The 20,919-nt window shown below is 43.5% G+C and overlaps 1 protein-coding gene across 4 annotated transcripts in view; it reads right to left on the bottom strand.

Annotated features, from left to right (window-relative positions):
• Nucleotides 1–20,919, bottom strand: part of atp8a1 (ATPase phospholipid transporting 8A1) — a 210,649-nt gene that overhangs the window by 180,086 nt on the left and 9,644 nt on the right. The window lies entirely within an intron of this gene.

Raw genomic sequence — 20,919 nt, 5'->3', positions numbered from 1 at the left:
CTACTTCAATTGAGCCATTTGAAGGTAAACTTTTTATTTTGATCAAAATACGTTTGACAGAAATGCCTTCTGGAACATGTGCCTTAAACTTGTATGCCATCTGTAAATACAAAATACAATTGTTAAAATTACGAGCCAAGTTTGTTTAGCCATGGAAAAGACACAACCTTCCCGCTAGCCATGATTGGCTGAGATGAGTGGGCTGGACATGCCGAGAGATGAGTTTGGATTGGTCTGCCATATGGCACGCTTCTGTCTATAATATGAGCTTGTCAGTATGTGCAAGTTATAGTTTATAAATGTGGCTTTTTTGAAAGATATCCGGTAGTAGAACTACATAAGTGTTGCTCTCCACCTTCTGTGCGACAGAATTTTGAAATTAAGTGGATTTAAAGTATGATCGCTAAGGAGATGGATAAAATTATGGCTTTTGATTGCAAATATGCAGACGGATTCGAAAAGAGAACACACAGAAGGCTCTGGATTACATCTTCAAACTAAGGGCAACCATGGCATCTGTGAGAGAGGGAGAAGCGTCCATCCAAGTATACGGCTAAGATAGTCTAGCTAGCTACATTTTCAGATATTGCACGTTTCTAACTCTCAGAAAGTCATCTTCATTTCAAGTTAGTGTACTGTTAGCTAGTTAGCTAACGTTAGCTGGCTGGCTAGCTAGCATTGTGTATGATCTGTGTAGTAATATTATTCGTATCAGAGCCATTTGCATTCCTAGTTATTGCCTAATGTCAGCTAGCTAACACTGAATCTTGTTGGTTAGCTACCTGCAGATTCATGCAGTTGGGATTATGATTCATTGTTCAACTAGCTAGCTACATGTCTGTCTAAATGAAAGACTCGAACACAACACCTGTTGAATATGGCCGGTGTCAATAAATGTTGGTAAAAAAAATCGTTATTAAATTGTTGCCAGCAGTAGAGTTGCAGTCACCAACACTCTGAATAACATGTAACCAGCTCTGCTAGGGCAAGTAAAATGGTCAGAGTGAGCGGTTCTCTCATTTGAGTCTGGAAGTAGCTAGCAAGTTAGCCAACGTTAGCTTGGGTGCTTGAATGCCGTTAGGTTCAGGATCAACCCTACTTTTTGGCCAGAGCATCCAGTGAGCACTCTGAACGCTCCAAGAGCGAAACGCTCTGAGTTTACGAATGGCCAGAGCACACTGGCACTCCAGATTAAATTGACAAACACACCCATAGTATAAACCAGCCTTTAGTGTTGAAATCTTTGGATGTTTAGCACATAGCCTCATATGTGAATCCTTAAAGACATGGGTGGGGCTAAAGCTTAAGGGTGTGAACGATGCTGAATGGGTGTAGACAAAGAGCTCCAGTAGGTACTCTACCAAACATTTGAGGGCTATTTTCTCAAGTGAAGAAAGTTGATCAAGTTTCAAAGCAGAATAACTTTCCCATTGTTCCTCAACTGTAGTGTATGATATACCATTTTCTAACTGAGTCTCTACTTTTACCCAAAGTAAAAAACACAATTACAAATTTTGCTACATAAGACTGAATCGAGCCTGTCGGTCACATATGTATGATTTTCCAATACAGTCTTCTTATACATTTGAATATTAGTACTTTTTAAATGAATACCTGCAGTCACATTGTGCACTAGGTAATAGATAAAGCTGATGATGTTCATCATTTTGCCTCTTAGATAATTTTTTATTATGAAGCTCACCGGTACTAGTTTCCCAAAATAGCTGTTTCAGCCAATCACGTGTGTTTGTTTACAAAGGAGCAGACGCTCTTATCCAAAGCGACTTAAATTGGTGCATTCACCTTATGATATCCAGTGGAACAACCACTTTACAATAGTACATCTATATCTTTTTTTGGGGGGGGGTTAGAAGGATTACTTAATCCTATCCCAGGTATTCCTTAAAGAGGTGGGGTTTCAGGTGTCTCCGGAAGGTGGTGATTGACTCCGCTGTCCTGGCGTCGTGAGGGAGCTTGTTCCACCATTGGGGTGCCAGAGCAGCGAACAGTTTTGACTGGGCTGAGCGGGAACTGTGCTTCCGCAGAGGTAGGGAGGCGAGCAGGCCAGAGTTGGATGAACGCAGTGCCCTTCTTTGGGTGTAGGGACTGATCAGAGCCTCAAGGTACGGAGGTGCCGTTCCCCTCACAGCTCTGTAGGCAAGCACCATGGTTTTGTGGGGTCAGCCCAACAGGTGTGCCTTGTTAAGTCAATTTGTGGAATTTCTTTCCTTCTTAATGCATTTGAGCCAATCAGTTGTGTTGTGACAAGGTAGGGGGGTATACAGAAGATATTCCTATTTGGTAAAAGACCAAGTCCATATTATGGAAAGAACAGCTCAAATAAGCAAAGAGAAACAGCAGTCCATCATTACTTTAAGACTTGAAGGTCAGTCAATACGGAACATTTCAAGAACTTTGAACATTTTTTTCAACTGCAGTCGCAAAAACCATCAGCGCAGTGATGAAATTGGCTCTCATGAGGACCGCCACAGGAAAGGAAAACAGAGTTACCTCTGCTGCAGAGGATAATTTCAAAAGAGTTAACTGCACCTCAGAAATTGCAGCCCAAATAAATGCTTCAGAGTTCAAGTAACAGACTCCTCTGAACAGTTGATGTTGAGATGTGATTGGTGTCCTCGTTCTGCTGTGATATCCCATCTGGTTTGTGATTAGTGGAACTATCATTTGTTTTTCAACAGGACAATGACTCAAAACACACCTCCAGACTTCCGATCGACCACGATTTTCTGTGGTCGGGGACAGCCCTACAAGTTACACTTGTATGAAAGTCACTTCTAATGTCTGCTAGCTAGCTAGGTTGTCTGTCTTCGTAGTAAATGTTTGTGTGCGCTCGTTAGCATTTACCTGCTATGGAGATTCCTGAGTACTTGTTAGCATTCTGGTAAGCGTCCCTAAAATAGCGCCCATTCTGTGCACTACCGGTAATACCGTGTATCCCAGGATGGCACAGGCACGGTATGGAAATCTGGATACTGCTCAACCCTATTCTGGTGCCTTCTTGCTGTGGGCTCAAAATGAAAGAGAAAATCATACCTGCTTGTTCAAATTGTGTAGTACCTCATCTGTTCTCATTTTTGTTTTGTCAACTTTTTGGCATGTTCTGTGAAGTAGGCTACCTTGGCTTAGTGCTAGCTGACAGACATCTGGAATCTATCCATTTGGGAGTTCCCCGACTCTCCCTCGGCCTGGCGAAGTGCCCCCCTCCCCTAGCTTTTGGTAGCCGACTCAACCTACAATCACACCTACAAGTGTCATAATCGGATGAGCCCCAGCCATCAATCTTTAAGTCTGATCTCTTCGCTTTAATCTGGGGTTTAGTTGGGCTCTAGCTTGCTGACCATAACCGTGGAGGTTGGCTAGGCTGGCTAAGCTAATAGCTGTTGGCTAAATAGCCAACATTCACTGGCTGGCTAGCATGCTGGCTAAGGTAATTGCATATAGTGAACACTCTTTGATAACTAGTTAGATGGTGTTATGTATTTCCAAAACATTGGTTTACTTTACTGTAGCTTGTAAGCTAGCTGTTGATAGCAGTGCATGAGTCAGCCAGTTGCTAACATAACAGTGAGCAGGCAAGTTGGGCTAACAGTGAGCAGGCAAGTTGGGCTAACAGTGAGCAGGCAAGTTGGGCTAACAGTGAGCAGGCAAGTTGGGCTAACAGTGAGCAGGCAAGTTGGGCTAACAGTGAGCAGGCAAGTTGGGCTAACAGTGAGCAGGCAAGTTGGGCTAACAGTGAGCAGGCAAGTTGGGCTAACAGTGAGCAGGCAAGTTGGGCTAACAGTGAGCAGGCAAGTTGGGCTAACAGTTAGCAGGCAAGTTGGGCTAACGTTAGCAGGCAAGTTGGGCTAACGTTAGCAGGCAAATTGGGCTAACGTTAGCAGGCAAGTTGATTTGTAAAATTCATAAAGTATTTGCTTGTAAACATTTTAATTGAAACCAGTAGTCATCAGTGCAAACAATGGTTTAATTTGAATGTATACATTTTAAGTTATTAGTGTTGGAGTTTATATTATAGGGAATATGCTGGCTTGCTGGGTCCTCCATATTACATCACACACTAGAAAAACATTTTCCGACATGACTTCATGACTTCTGATCAGTTTTATGAAATAACTTGAAAAATACTTCCCATTGGGACTTTTGATGAATTTTAAAAAAAAATCAATTGTAGACTCCAAAATTGACCGCAAGGGGCCCAAACAGTTATATTTTTGAAAAAAAAACAACTTACATTTGTATACAATCACGTGTATTTTTCAATTATGCGTGGGAATACTTTGGAACAGATTTACAAAATTAAAATCACTTGGAGCTGATTTTATGGTGTTTTACATCGTCTTGTGTCCAACAATCAATCAAAATCGTATCAGAGCCCATGTATCTAAATACGTATCAAATCATCTTGAAATGGAAATATGCCCAGGGCAGTTTCAGTCCCAGGTGAGAAATGCACTTCGCACGTCACCAAGCATGTGTAGCACGTCACCAAGCATGTGTAGCACGTCACCAAGCATGACAGTTGTTAAAGAGGGTGATATGACATTCACATGAAACCTTTTGTAAATCCCGATCAAATAAGTGTAATTAAGAAAAAACAGCCTGGACTAATCCAGTCACTGACAAATGAGAATAAGGAGTTGGTATAATTGATGACTGCAGCATAAGGTCTGTGGACTAGCGGGGGTAGGGACAGCGGCAAGCACCGGCTGAGCAGCTGTGATTGATGTAGTGTCTCTCTCCGCTCTGAACGAGCCCACACAGTGGGAGTCTGTGCTATGGAGTAGGCTAGGTGGTGCATTGCACCAGCAAGGGTTGGTGCTACTGCAAAACGTGGCCCTCACTCCCTCCCTTTACGTCTGGTAAGCTGGTGAATACAATTCATGTAGGAGGATGATGCACCAAAGAATAAGATGGGCCCAAAAGACATTCTAATTTGTACATTAGCCAATGTGCTGTGGATCTTGAAGTGAGGTGACAGTCCATTGACATTAGTGTCATAAAGGTGGGACGAGACAGTTGTCTTTTCCTACTAGCACCGACTTTGCTGATAATTTCTTCCTCAAAGTATTTATGACTGAAATGTGGTTCTCACCCAGCCATCATAAGATGAATGCACTATGTGTAAGTCACTCTGGATAAGAGTGCCTGATAGAGAACATTTTAGTCATCTATTAATCGTATTTTTAAGGCATCCACTAAGTTGTAAGCCAAGTGGTAATTACTGACTAGAGCAAAAATGTAGCAATGCTGCCAAGCAATCTAGCCTACCTAATATTATCTCTGCCTTTTGTTGGAAACATAAAAAGGATTATTGCCTGTTGAACAGTTACATAATTCCACCTAGCTAAAGCTCCCAGGAAGAGAGAAAATAAACATGGAAACCTCTTTGATGTGCGTACATGCATGGCCCCAATTCTAAATGAACTGAACAGCAGTGCCGTTCACTAGCTTCAGCAAGCACGGTTTCAGTTTACCTCGGCATGTCAACCCACGGGGGGGGGGGTTCTATTATCAGAATAGCCTTTTGCGCCAACTTCCCTGACAAAGGCTTTTACTGGACGAGTCTTACCCCTATCAATTTCACTTCCTCCAAAGACACATTGTGAGAATAAATGGCTCAGCCACTGACATTCTCAGTGGGACGCTGCTCTTAGTATTCCCCAGTGGACTCGTTGCATCGGTTCGGTGCTAATTTCATTAACCTTAGGCAAGTCACGGCTTAACTACCCATACGCCAATAAAGACAGAGTGAGGGAGAGCAAGAAAGAGAGAGAGACAGGCAGAGAGGCAGAGAACCTCATACACTGTTTCATAATATAACCCCCTCCCTAATGTACCCCCAAAATAATACAACCCCCCTCCCCCTCCTGCTAATACAACCCCGCTCCCCTTCCTCCTGCTAATACAACCCCCCTAATATTATACCCCCTCCACAGCAACCAGGTCAGCTATGCTAGCTGCCAATATGACTGCCAACTGTGAGAGGGTGGAGGAGTTGAGACCGGGTGAACCATATATCTCTCTAGTTGTTTTGGGCCCGGCGTATGGAGAGATCGAGCAGAAGCATGCCACTCTGGAGGGGAAGCCTACGGAGGAGGGATCAATGGTGGCAAGTGGCGTAATGACTTTGGACGTGGGCCAGATGACAGGATTATTGCTTGTCAGCTAACAGACAGACAGAACAATGGACACTAAGAAGGAAACAGATTGTGGAAGGGGTGCCCACCAGGGAAAAACTGGGCCTGGTATCTCCCTCTCTCTCTCTCTGTTTCTCCCTTTCTGTCAGAGGAAACGAGTGCGCTCCGTTTCACAAATACTCTGGAACCAACAGACATGGGAAATCCTTTCTTTGTTTTATTCTCAGCCTCCAAGATACAGCAATAAGCTAATCAGTCACCAAGACCTGTTCTTGTCATTTCTAAAGCCACACCATTTTAATAGGAGAGAAGCCTAATACTGCAGATAGCGGTGTCATTTAAATGGGCCAACAGCTCTGCAGTAAGCAACATGCATGCGTTTAGACATTCTTCCAAGTGTCTTATATTTCACAAGAGAACATTTGGTGGATAACTATGTACCATTTCTTTCAGAAAAATAGGTTGGAATACAAAAAGTGAGAGTAAATAGCATAAAGGCTTAAGCTCAAATGCTGTCTCCATTTATATCTGAAAGGCCAATTGTCCAACTGTGCTCAGTGCATAATGAATGAATACCAAAAACATAGGCCTATGGCTAGTAGCCACATTACAAACATGTAGGTTTTGAAATGCTATACTAGTATGAAATTACACTGTATAGCATAGTGTAGCTTAATCTCTGCGCATATCTGGTTTATGTCCATGTCTGTAGATGGGGAGAGGCAGAGGAGTAATGTATTAGCACGGGTCAGGCTGGGGGGGTGGTGAAACATTATTGCTGCATGACTGTCAACACCGGGAAAGATTAAATGCATCTGGTGGCAGCATGACAGTAACAATAGAGTTGATACTAAAATGTGTTACTCTACACTGCCTGTCGTGTCCAGAGTATCATTCAGGATAAACAGAAGAAATGGCCTATTGACCTGGAAAAGCAGACGTGCCAGAAGTTGAAAACATCACACAGCACCTTCACTGATGTTAAACAAATTGTCACAGTGAAAATAGTGAAGTGGCTTATTATTATGGTCCGGGATGAGAATGGTCATGGCCTTTTAATGCATGTCGTTTCAGCTCGGGGACAGAGCCCAGAAATCAATACCAGCATAGCCATTTGTGATAGCAAAATGGCTATTCCGGTTATTCGGGCTCTGGTTCAAATTGAGCCATCACAAAAGATCTCGCTTGCCGTGCTGCCGTTTATAGAGCTTTCCCCAGTCAATAGCTGCTATGACTATAATTACAGTCATCCACTCCAGGTGTCTCGATGACTAAGGCATACTAGAAATATAATACCAATATAATAATCGTTCAAATACCACTCAACCCCTGGGGTGTAGAAGCCATCATCAAAAGGATACAAAAATCTATATTACCGTATCCAATAGAAATGGGTCGAAGCATTGCAGTGTAACCGATGGGGTATTGAACAAGCCCCTAATGAAGTCGTGAGACTCATGGGCAGGTCGATAACAAGATACAATGGAGGCATATGGTCTTGCCAGAGCAGTGGCGCTCTGATCTTTCATTCAATAAAACCATGGAGGGGAAAAACAGCTCCAGGCAACTGCATGAACGAGGAGAGAGGAGACTGGCAATAGAAGACGCACAATAAAAAAGAGAAAGTGCATCATCATAGCACTTGGCCCGGTATTGACGCAATCAAAAATACACTGAACGTAATAGGCGATGATACAATGAAATGATGATACAATGAAATTAGGAGGCGGTTACGAATGGTCAAATATTTGTGACGTAGGCCTAGCTAAATTGTCTCCTCGATTGTCAATTTCTGAGTCATTTGGAGACGAGAAGCTGTCGTTATGTAGCCAAGCCATAACCCTGGACTATCCAGTATGATAGTCATGGCACAAGTCTATTATGAGCTAATGAGTCCCGAAGACATGGTCTATAAGCCATGCCTGACCCGTGATCCACTGAACGCATTGTCCTGTTTGTGTACAGCCCCATCACAACCAATGGCGTTGTATAATTCATGTATGGTTGATACATATTTCAGCAGGCAGAGAGCCATGTATTCATGAACAGTAAGGTCCTAGCTAGTCCTGTGTAGTTCTTCTTGTAGAGCATGGCGCCAACGTTGTGGGTTCGATTCCCACTGGGGAACAGTACAAAAAAAAATATTTAAAAAACGTATGCACTTACCACTGCAAATCACACTGGATAATAGTGTCTGCTAAATGACTAACATGTCAATTTAGCTAGAAAGGGATTACCAGTAGGCCTACTTCAACGCATCCCTCATTCATGGTTAGAGAAGAAATTCCTTTATACTTGGTAGCATCAACCCCCTGGCTGGTCCCTAGCTAGCTAGCTACTGATCTAATTAAACTCTTGAGAGTTATACAACCATCTCATCAGATCACAATACTGCAACCAGTGCTCACAAAAACAACAGCACACTATGGAATTAAGACTCCCCCCCCCATCACTCTAGCGGTCTTTCCATAGGCTGAGGCAGACTAAAGTAGGATGTTCCATGAACTATACTGGGCAGCTGGGGGCTGTGACATAAGCTGGGAGCAGGGGGCTGGAGCAGGGGACTGGGGGTTGTGACATAAGCTGGGGACTGGAGGCAGGGGATGGAAGCAGGGGACTGGGGGCTAGGAGCAAGGGACTGTGACATCAGGAGCTTAGTGTGGGATCATCAGAAGGGGGAAGAGACCTTTTGGCTACATGGGAATTTATGAATGATGGAGCGGAGATGCCAGCACGTGGTGTCACAACAGCAAGCTATGCGTCTTTTTATAAAGGTGGGAGGGCAGAAAATAGACAATACCAGTCGGCCAGACAGGCACGCTATTGTGTCAACGTCAGTTCCTCACGGCTCTTTTGTTTTCAAAGCTGCAAAATCATGTGGAGGCATTCAAAAGTAAGACTTTGGAAAATAAAGTAGTGACTGTAGGCTACCTGTTCTGTGTTTTGTAAAATGTAAAATGACTCAATATAATCTATTTAATTAGTGTGTACAAAGGATTTTAGCCCATCACATTACATGTTGGGTTCCTTCGCTGTTATCGTGGCAACAGACCCAGCTTTCATAGTCGCTTCCTGATGATGTTATCAATCTCATAGAAGCACTTTGACAACCTGCAGCAGCATCTACAGATGTAGGATCTTAATTTGTTAACTTTTGTTGCTGAGAATTTTCCTGCATCACTTCGTGATTTACATGAACTCACTGAAAACCCACAATAAAAAACACAGTATATTAACATTAATGCTGAGCGATTTGTGCTTCGAGGTCTGTTTGATAAAAAAAAATAATCACATTTTCGATTTGGTTTTCAATAAAAAAATGTTTTTACATTGAGTGCATTATGCATTGTGGGTTGAATGTCTTAACACAGAATAAAACAATTAATAAAAGTCCCATGATGCTAGTGACTGCCCATTACCGCTTTTCACTTAACCATTATGTATTCATATTACTTTAATAAAATATTTCAGTTGTTTAAATTACATTTGTTTAATTTGATTACTTTATTAGGCCCATTTCATTCCAAGTCGTCATCTCACCTCTATAGAGATGCTGCCTATAGGGTCTGACAAAAATCACGATTTTAATAGTTCTTTAAAGTAAATAAGGCATAGTTGACTGCAGAATACCAACTATCAATCACTTAGATAATGTATTTTCAGGTTGAGATGCCTCGCGAAGCAAATGTTCTCTATCCCTCTTGATTGTGAATTCTTGTGTCTCTTCTCTCCCTCTCTGTCTGCCCCACACTAACCGAACATAGCAGGCATAAAAGAAACAGACCGTACAAGTAGCCACATAATTGATTTTGGTCATTGTAGTTAATTACCAATTTTTTGGCACTAAACTATGTATATTTAACAAAAATATAAAACGCAACATGTAAAGTGTTGGTCCCATGCTTCATGAGATTAAATAAAATATCCCAGAAATTTTCCATGAGCACAAAAAGCAGATTTTTCTCAAATTTTGTGCACAAATTTGTTAACATCCCTGTTAGTCTGCATTTCTCCTTTGCCAAGATAATCCATCCACCTGACAGGTGTAGCATATCAAGAAACGAATTAAACAGCATGATCATTACATAGGTGCACCTTGTGCTGGGGACAATAAAAGGCCACTAAAAATGTGCAGTTGTGTCTCACAACACAATGCCACAGATGTCTCAAGTTGAGGGAGCATGCAATTGGCATGCTCACAGCAGGAATGTCCAGCAGAGTTTTTGCCAGAGAATTGAATGTTAATTTCACTGCCATAAGCCACCTACAACGTAATTTTAGAGAATTTGGCACTACATCCCACAGGCCTCACAACTGCAGACCACGCCAGCACAGGACCTTCAAATCCTGTTGCTGTTTGATAATCTTACTGTAACAATATAGGTCAAATTAAGATCCTACACCTGTAGTATCCATGTGGGGCAAAGCAGTGCTGTGTTTCGTCTGTAAGGATTGCTCAAGACAACAACAAGAGGGACTACCTGGACTTGTCCAATAAGAAGCGCTCATTTTCTCTTGCATGCCCTAATGAACACGACCCTGGGTGTTTCCATGTCAGCTAGGAGAGTGCTGATTCACATCCAATTAAATTCATCATGACTAACCACATGTCAATAGACCTACTTTACATTAGTCGGTCCAGTTGCACTCCAACAGACGCTGAAGGATTTCCAAAACTCACTTAAGCACACACACCACAGGGACATGCATATTAGATGCTTCCTGTTGAAATATTAAAGGGACAGTTCGGTATTTTGGCAATGAGGCCCTTTATCTACTTCCCTGATTAACTTGTGGATAGCATTCATGTCTGTGTCCAGTATGGAGGAAGTTAGAGGTAGTTTCCCAAGCCTAACTAGCGTTACCTATAGACTTCGTCATTGTGCTATCTGCTAGCATCCGTTACACTTTGCTGGGGATCTTGGGAGGTAACTGACAGTTCTGACACCTCAGCCAAGCCACATCGGATAGTAAATAACAAGCAGAGGCTGACTGAAACACATGGTTGTTCCTTTGAACTATTAGGTTCTAAATAAACAAAGTTAAAAAAAACTCACGGAGAACTAGTAAAGCTCAAACCAAGTTTATTAGCCCACTGGGTCACACAGCTGCATTAGACAAAAACCCATTTACACAAGCCCTGGCATTTAAACCTTCCTCCTACACCGAGTCTCCTCCTTACACATCTGGACAACCAATACATCTCTGTTGCTAGGCAGGAAGTTAAGTGATATGGGTAATAAACTCTTCCTTCTCCCTTAATGTGCCCTGACCTGGGCCCCCATTCCTCACTAATCCACCCTTATCAGTGACTGCAACCATGTGATTGCCTTTCCCTTACTTCGTAACATTCCTGGCTCATATCCAACCTTAATTTACCCCACCATACACATTCCTCCTACAAATATCCATCATCTTCTGGTGTAGCAAGTATTTCAAATTACAACCCAAACAACTGAAACCAGACTGTGGCCCTTCTCCTTTCCATAGGATACCTGATGTCTAACAATATCCAATGTTCTGACAGAGTGTAAACGTTCTGCATTCCCCTCTCTCCCTCATTACCATGAACAAGGATATTTCAAGTTTAGAAGTCAGAATCAAAGGCGTGACCTTGCCAGATGAGCCAGATATCAAATCCTAAGCTTGCAAAAGGCACAGTAGCTACATCAGTATTCAGGTTTAATTAATTAAGGATCCGCCACCTTTTTTTCCCCATTTTCGCCTAAAATGACATACCCAAATCTAACTGTCTGTAGCTCAGGCCCTGAAGCAAGGACATGCATATTCTTCCTACCATTTGAAAGGAAACACTTACTTTTGTGGAAAACTGAAAGGAATGTAGGAGAATAACACACAATAGATCTGGTAAAAGATAATACAAAGAAAAAAAAAAACGTTTTTTTTTTTGGTACCATCATCTTTGAAATGCAAGAGAAAGGCCATAATGTATTATTGCAGCCCAGGTGGAATTTAGATTTTGCCCACTAGATGGCAGCACTGTATGTGCGATGTTTTAGACTGATCCAATGAACCACTGCATTTGTGTTTAATTTTGTACCAAGACCGCCCAAATGTGCTTAATTTGTTTATTTATAACTTTATGTTCAAAATTGTGCTCTCTCCTCAAACAATAGCATGGTAGTATTTCACTGTAATAGCTACTGTACATTGGACAGTGCAGTTACATTAACAAGAATTTAAGCTTTCTGCCAATATCAGATATGTCTATGTCCTGGGAAATGTTTTTGTTACTTACAACCTCATGCTAATCGCATTAGCCTACGTTAGCTCAACATCGCCTTCTGGATGGATATGCTGGACCCGCTCTCTTGATGATAATCCACCAAATGCATTTTTTTAAGCACTCCGAAACCAGATATACACGAACAAAAAAAAGCATCAACCCCAACAAATATATTAATTTATTATTAACCCTGCATTATAATTGTAATGCAGATGTTTATTTTGTTATGGATCCATAATGAATTACTATGGGAATAAATATCACTGAATTACATGTGGTCAACTTTTTCAGCACTGATTCACACTGCTCTGAGACAAGCATGGGGACTGGCATTGATAAATCAATGACATTTTTATTTTCACTGAATCTCTCTGTGGGTATTGGTTAGCCTACAATTAGGGTGTGGAAATGTTAGGATTATCTTGCTCTTAATACAGTAGCCTACTCTCGACCGGTCACGTTGTCAGGGTTTCGTTTTTCTTGGAATAGAAACTCCATAATATTAATAACATTTCTTAAAATCAACCCCATATACTACGTTCTTCCAAAAAAGGTTTTACATTTCTCTAGTACAGCCAATATTAAAAAAGTCAAATGCTTCTCAAAGATTCCCTTTGGTGGTCCAACTGGCACTAACTAGCATTAAAGGCAACAATAGCTGACACTTAAATAACGTGCCATAGAATTCTGCGGCAGCCCACAAGGTGTGCTGCAGTACTACAAAACTTTTAAAGGAAGAACCACTGTAGGCTAGTTGTACCAAGTCAAGTCACGAGCGGGTCGTAAAACACACGAGACTCCGGGCCCATGCTCAAGGGCAACTTCAGTTTCAGTTTCCTGACCATTGATGGTGTTGCCTTTCCGTGGAATGTCAGCCATCGCCTTCTCACCTGACCTTGCAGTCCTGCTGTGGCATGATCGCATTGACCGCTTCCTAGAATGTGTGTTGTTCTACAGTGGCCTGCTCATGTAATAACCTCGAACTTCAATGGCAAAAAAAAAACGAGGAGCTGATCGTGGACTTCAGGAAACAGCAGAGAGTGCATGCCCCTATCCGCATCGACAGGACCACAGCAGAGAAGGTGAAAAGCTTCAAGTTCCTCGGCGTACACATCTCTGACAATCTGAAATGGTCCACCTACACAGACAGTGTGGTGTGGAAGGCGCAACACTACCTGCCCTGTAGGACACCTACAGCACCCGATGTCACTGAAAGGCCAAAAATATAATCAAGAACAACCAACCACCTGAGCCACGGCCTGTTCACCCAGCTACCATCCAGAAGGCGAGGTCAGAACAGGTGCACCAAAGCTGGGACCGAGTGACCGACAAACAGCATCTATCTCAAGGGCCAGACTTAAAATAGCCATCACTAGCCGGCTACCACCCGGTTACTCAACCCTGCACCTTAGAGGCTGTATTTTCATTATTCTTAGCAATGATTTAGGAATCCTTGTGAGCAAGAATTAGCTAGGTTGCCATTTGTTGTTGGCTATTTGAAATTGAATTTCAGTTAATGAAAACAAACAGCTAGCCAGCTAATTAACCCTGTTGCCCAAAGCTAACGCTATAAGCAGCCAGCTAGCTTTATCTGGCTAGTGAGGTTCGACCGGACCGGGTTGTGTCGTGAAGCTAGCCACAATAAGGAATAGGCACAATAGTGGAATTTTCGGTTTGCCTTCAAAATAAAAGTATGTCATTGCCAGTGATGCAAAGAATACAAATAGAATGCCATACTTTTATTTTGAAGGCTAATCGCAAAGTCCACTATTGTGGCTAATCCTTATTGTGGCTGACTTAACATAGATGGGTACGACCACCATTAATCAAATAAGAACTGTCTTATAAAGTTGGGTTGTTTTCGATGATGACACCTAGTTTGTCGTTTTGCTATGTTTTTGGGGAACAATATTGTTTGCATCTATGAGCTAGCTAGATGTTTTTATGACCAGCACTGTAAGTGCGCAAGACAACTCTACCAGCATATCATAGCATACGTATCGATGAATCGAGTGTGACATATGAAATACGAGTGATAATTTAGTCAATGTGTAATAACTATGTGAAAAATTTAAGAACGCGTTAAATGATGTGACGTGCAGTCATATCCAAGATGGCGTTGCAGTCAGACGTCTTTGTCCTGTCCCTTGTATATATCTTTTTACATATTGTTCTTCGCATATCTTTTAAAAATATTTTCCTAAACTTCTAAATACTCTCCTGCAACCCGCCTCACCCAATGTGGCGTGGATCTGTTTTTTTTTCTCTAAAGTATTTCTATTTACTTCGGATGTGGAATGCCTCAACTGAAGCTAGCCAGCTAACTACCTACCAGCTATCAGTCAGCAAACCATTGCTAGTGGTCATCAGCTAACCTTTAGCTCGGAAAGCTCTCGCCAGTTCGAACAACATGACTCAAACCAGAGCATAACGGACCTATTATTATTATTTTTTAAATTCCCCCCATATCCCCAGATTCCTACTGCAAACTCTTTACATTTTCATCTGGATCTTCGCAACTAGCTAACCGCAATCCCGGGTGACTACTGGCTAGCGTTTCCATCCCGGAGGAAGCACAAATTAGCATGAAGCTAGCCCGTCCAGGGCTCCTGTGCTACCACCAAAGCCCACTCCTGGGCTACAATATCCGGATCCTTCTACTGCCGGTACGGGGCACGGAACCCCGCCGATCCTCTACGACTGGAATACCGACATAATCTGCCCGAGGATTCCAACAGGCCCCTCAGGCACAACGTCCGCTGAAGGCCCATTCTGCTAATCGCGGCCTACTAGCTACCTAGAGCTACTTGGAACCCTTCTAATTCCACGACTGGTCTATCGACGTCACCGCACGAAGAGGCAAAAACAGACTTACCCTCATCGCGACGTCTCCCAAAGGCTAACTGCCAACTGCTAGCTTGTTTAGCCCCGGTCTGCCAACTGCTAGCTTGTTTAGCCCCGGTCTGCCAACTGTTAGCTTGTTTAGCCCCGGTCTGCCAACTGTTAGCTTGTTTAGCCCCGGTCTGCCAACTGCTAGCTTGTTTAGCCCCGGTCTGCCAACTGCTAGCTTGTTTAGCCCCGGTCTGCCAACTGTTAGCTTGTTTAGCCCCGGTCTGCCAACTGTTAGCTTGTTTAGCCCCGGTCTGCCAACTGTTAGCTTGTTTAGCCCCGGTCTGCCAACTGTTAGCTTGTTTAGCCCCGGTCTGCCAACTGTTAGCTTGTTTAGCCCCGGTCTGCCAACTGTTAGCTTGTTTAGCCCCGGTCTGCCAACTGTTAGCTTGTTTAGCCCCGGTCTGCCAACTGTTAGCTTGTTTAGCCCCGGTCTGCCAACTGTTAGCTTGTTTAGCCCCGGTCTGCCAACTGTTAGCTTGTTTAGCCCCGGTCTGCCAACTGTTAGCTTGTTTAGCCCCGGTCTGCTAACTGTTAGCTTGTTTAGCCCCGGTCTGCTAACTGTCTGAATCGCTGTGTCCCCAGTCAGCCCAACCAGTCACTGGACCCATATGTTCACTTGGCTACGCATTCCTCTCTCTAATATCAATATGCCTCGTCCATTACTGTCCTGGTTAGTGATTACAGTCTTAATTCACTGTAGAGCCTCTAGCCCTCCTCAATATGCCTTAACCAACCATGTTGTTCCACCACCTACATATGCAATGACATCACCTGGTTTAAACATGTCCAGAGACTAAATCTCTCTCATCATTACTCAATGCCTAGGTTTACCTCCAATGTACTCACATCCAACCTTACCTTTGTCTGTACACTATGCTTTGAATCTATGCCATCGTGCCCAGAAACCTGCTCCTTTTACTCTCTGTTCCAAACGTGCTAGACGGCCAGTTCGTATAGCCTTTAGCCGTACCCTTATCCTACTTCTCCTCTGTTCCTCTGGTGATGTGGAGATTAATTCAGGTCCTGCAGTGCCTAGCTCCACTCCCACTCTCCAGGTCCTCCATTTGTTGACTTCTGTAACCGTAAAAGCCTTGGTTTCATGCACATTAACATTAGAAACCTACTCCCTAAGTTTATTTTACTCACTGCTTTAGCACACTCTGCCAACCCGGAGTTCTTAGCCGTGTCTGAATCCTGGCTTAGGAAAACCACCAAAAAACCCTGAAATCTCCATCGCTAACTATAACATTTTCTGCGAAGATAGAACTACCAAAGGGGGCGGTGTTGCAATCTACTGCAAAGATAGCCTGCAGAGTTCTGTATTACTATCCAAGTCTGTACCCAAACAATTCGAGCTTCTACTTCTAAAAATTCACCTTTCCAGAAACAAGTCTCTCACTGTTGCCGCTTGCTATAGACCTCCCTCTGCCCCCAGCTGTGCCCTCGATACCATATGTGAATTGATTGTCCACCATCTATCTTCTGAGGTCATGCTACTAGGTGACCTAAACTGGGACATGCTTATCACCCCGGCCATCCTACAATCTAAGCTTGATGCCCTCAATCTCACACAAATTATCAATGAATTTACCAGGTACAACCCCAAATCCGTAAACACGGGCACCCTCATAGATGTCACGCTAACTAACTCGCCCTCCAAATACACCTCTGCTGTTGTCAATCAAGATCTCAGCGATCACTGCCTCATTGCCTGCATCCGTAATGGGTCTGCGACCAAATGACCACCCCTCATCACTGTCAAACGCTCCCTAAAACACATCTGTGAGCAGGCCTTTCTAAACGACCTGGCCGGGGTATCCTGGAATGACATTGACCTCATCCCGTCAGTAGATGATGCCTGGCTATTCTTTAAAAAAGTGCCTTCCTCACCATCTTAAATATGCACGCCCCACTCAAAAAAAAAATTGAACTAGGAATAGATATAGTCCTTGGTTCACTCCAGACCCGTCTGCCCTTGACCAGCACAAAAACATCCTGTGGCGTTCTGCATTAGCATCGAATAGCCCCCGTGATATGCAACTTTTCAGCGAAGTTAGGATCAAATATACACAGGCAGTTAGAAAAGCTAAGGCTAGCTTTTTCAAACAGAAATTTGCATCCTGTAGTACTAACTCAAAAAAGTTCTGGGACACTGTAAAGTCCATGGAGAATCAGAGCACCTCCTCCCAGCTGTCCACTGCTCTGAGGCTTGGAAACACAGTTACCACCGATAAATCCACTATAATTGATAATTTCAATAAGCATTTCTCTACGGCTGGCCATGCTTTCCACCTGGCTACCCCGGTCAACTGCCCGGCACCCTCCACAGCAACCCGCCAAAGCCCCCACCATTTCTCCTTCATCCAAATCCAGATAGCTGATGTTCTGAAAGAGCTGCAAAATCTGGACCCTACAAATCAGCCAGGCTAGACAATCCGGACCCTCTCTTTCTAAAATTATCTGCCGAAATTGTTGCAACCCCTATTATGTTCAACCTCTCTTCCGTATCATCTGAGATTCCCAAAGATTGGAAAGCTGCCGCGGTCACCCCCCTCTTCGAAGGGGGTGACACTCTAGACCCAAACTACTACAGACCTATATCTATCCTACTCTGTCCTTCTAATGTCTTCGAAAGCCAAGTTAACAAACAGATTACCGACCATTTCGAATCCCACCGTACCTTCTCCGCTATGCAATCTGGTTTCAGAGCTGGTCATAGGTGCACCTCAGCCACACTCATGGTCCTAAACGACATCATAACCGCCATCGATAAGAGACATTACTGTGCAGCCGTATTCATCGACCTGGCCAAGGCTTTCGACTGTCAATCACCACATTCTTATTGGCAGACTCGACAGCCTTGGTTTCTCAAAGGATTGCCTCGCCTGATTTACCAACTACTTCTCTGGCAAATCGAAGGGCCTGTTGTCCGGACCGCTGGCAGTATCAATGGGTGTGCCACAGGGTTCAATTCTCGGGCCGACTCTTCTCTGTATACATCAATGATGTTGCTCTTGCTGCTGGTGATTCTCTGATCCACCTCTACGCAGACGACACCATTCTGTACACTTCTGGCCCCTCTTTGGACACTGGCCTCCAACTGCTCTTAAACGCAGGTAAAACTAAATGCATGCTATTCAATCGATCACTGCCCACACCTGCTCGCCCGTCCAGCATCACTACTCTGGATGACTGACTTAAAATACGTGGACAACTCCTTCCAGACTCACATTAAGCATCTCCAATCCAAAATTAAATCGGCTTCCTATATCGCAATAAAGCATCCTTCACTCACGCTGCCAAACATACCCTTGTAAAACTGACCATCCTACCGATCCTCGGCTTCAGTGATGTCATCTATAAAATAGCCTCCAACACTCTACTCAACCAACTGGATGCAGTCTATCACAGTGCCATCTGTTTTGTCACCAAAGCCCCATACACTACCCACCATTGCGACCTGTACGCTCTCGTTGGCTGGCCCTCGCTTCATACTCGTCGCCAAACCCACTGGCTACAGGTTATCTACAAGTCTCTAGGTAAAGCCCCGCCTTATCTCAGCTCACTGGTTACCATAGCAGCACCCACTCGTAGCACGCGTTCCAGCAGGTATATCTCACTGGTCACCCCCAAAGCCAATTCCTCCTTTGGTCGTCTTTCCTTCCAGTTCTCTGCTGCAAATGACTGGAACGAACTGCAAAAATCTCTGAAGCTGGAGACTCAAATCTCCCTCACTAGCTTTAAGCACCTGCTGTCAGAGCAGCTCACAGATCACCGCACCTGTATGTAGCCCATCTATCTACCTACCTCATCCCCATACTGTATTTATTTTGCTCCTTTGCACCCCAGTATCTCTACTTGCACATTCATCTTCTGCACATCTACCATTCCAGTGTATAATTGCTATATTGTAATTACTTCGCCACCATGCCCCATTTATTGCCTTAACTTACCTCATTTGCACTCACTGTATATAGACTTCTTGTGTTCTACTGTATTATTGACTATGTTTTGTTTATTCGATGTGTAACTTGTTGTATGTGTCGAATTGCTATGCTTTATCTTGGCCAAGTCGCAGTTGCAAATGAAAGGCTAGTTGAGAACAAGTCATCTGGTTAAATAAAGGTGAAATAAAGAAAATAAATATTCAGATCCTGATTGTCTACAATCTTATTTGACATGTCAAAAGGTGTTATTTGACCTGTATCTTTTTTGACATGCAAGACCCAAACAGCATTCCATAGAAATTCTGGTTGAGAATGAAACGACTGAACAAGTGAATAATGAAACAGCACAGCAAGTAAGTGAAAGAAATACGTTTTGATAATGTTTTACTGGTAATTTGTACATAAGTAAATGCCAACAAAATCCATTTTTGGTCAGTGTGGCATGTGTGTGTAACCTTTATTTAACTAGACAAGTGAGTTAAGACTTTGTTCTTATTTACAATGATGGCCCGGACAACACTGGGCCAAATGTGCGCTGCCATATGGGACTCCAAATCACAACCAGATTCGAACCTCTTGCACTGAGATGCAGTGCCTTAACACACACATGAACGCAGTGGTCTAACTATTCAACTGTACTAGAATGCTTAAAAGGCTGCTAAAATCTTAAATATCGTATAGTTTTTTTGGCAAGGAAGATATCGGTCAAAAATGTTATATTGGTGCATCACTAGCAATAACATCTACCAAATATGTGTATGTGACCAATAACACTTGATTTGATGTGCCGGCTTGACCCCTCTCCCTCACAAACATATACCAGGCAGGTAGATGGTAAGAGAAGCCAGAGAGGAAAAGGCTCTCTCTCAACGCTCTCCAATAGAGATTCCATAAATGATGCTGGAGCCGCGTATTGAGTTATGTTCCCGTGCTGGAGCGGCGTATTGAGTTATGTTCCTGTGCTCTGCGTACACTAGGCTGATGTGTGGGGTATGAAATGTGGGTATGAAATGTGGTTATTATAGGTGTGGTGGACCATGGTTGCCAGAATAGCTCAAATAAGATTAATCTGGGCTGAGATCAAAGGATCAAATCGATTATAGTGGAGGGGCAGAAAGACAATCATTACCTGTCAGCAATGGGGTCCTACTGATGAAAATGAGTGCAATAGGCTCTCTTTCATGTGCTGGCTTACGGCATTGGGCTTCTAGGCCCTCTTCATCTTAAGACCATGAGCCAATCAATAGTATGAGCATCTTTGTATGGCAGTGCACAAATTACTGCATATTCACACAGCTCTGTGCATGTGTTGAGTGGGAGTGAGAGAAAGTGGGAGAAAAGCTGGGAGGGTTAGGCTATTGTACCAACACTTGCATCAACCCTCATCTGCCATCTACACTGACTTAGAGACGGAAGAGTGGTTGTCTCTTCGAGGTGAGCCGAAGAGAATGAGAGAATGGGGGGAAATGGATATTAGCCTGAGAGTAGCGCGGTGATGGAAGGAAGGACGTGAAGTGGAAAATAGAAAAAGGAGATACCCTCATGTGCGGCGCGGGGAGGGAGGAGGCGAATAGAGGGGGGCCTTGGTATGACAGGCTTCTGACCCCAGACAAGGGATTTGATGGCGGGTTGGGCTTTTGTGTCACATTATCAGCCGGTGATCCGCCAGGCACAT

This window comes from Salmo salar, chromosome ssa05 (assembly GCF_905237065.1).
Source record: "Salmo salar chromosome ssa05, Ssal_v3.1, whole genome shotgun sequence".
Lineage (NCBI taxonomy): Eukaryota > Metazoa > Chordata > Actinopteri > Salmoniformes > Salmonidae > Salmo > Salmo salar.
Note: the sequence above shows the minus strand (reverse complement) of the source record. Positions and strands in the feature narration are given on the sequence as shown.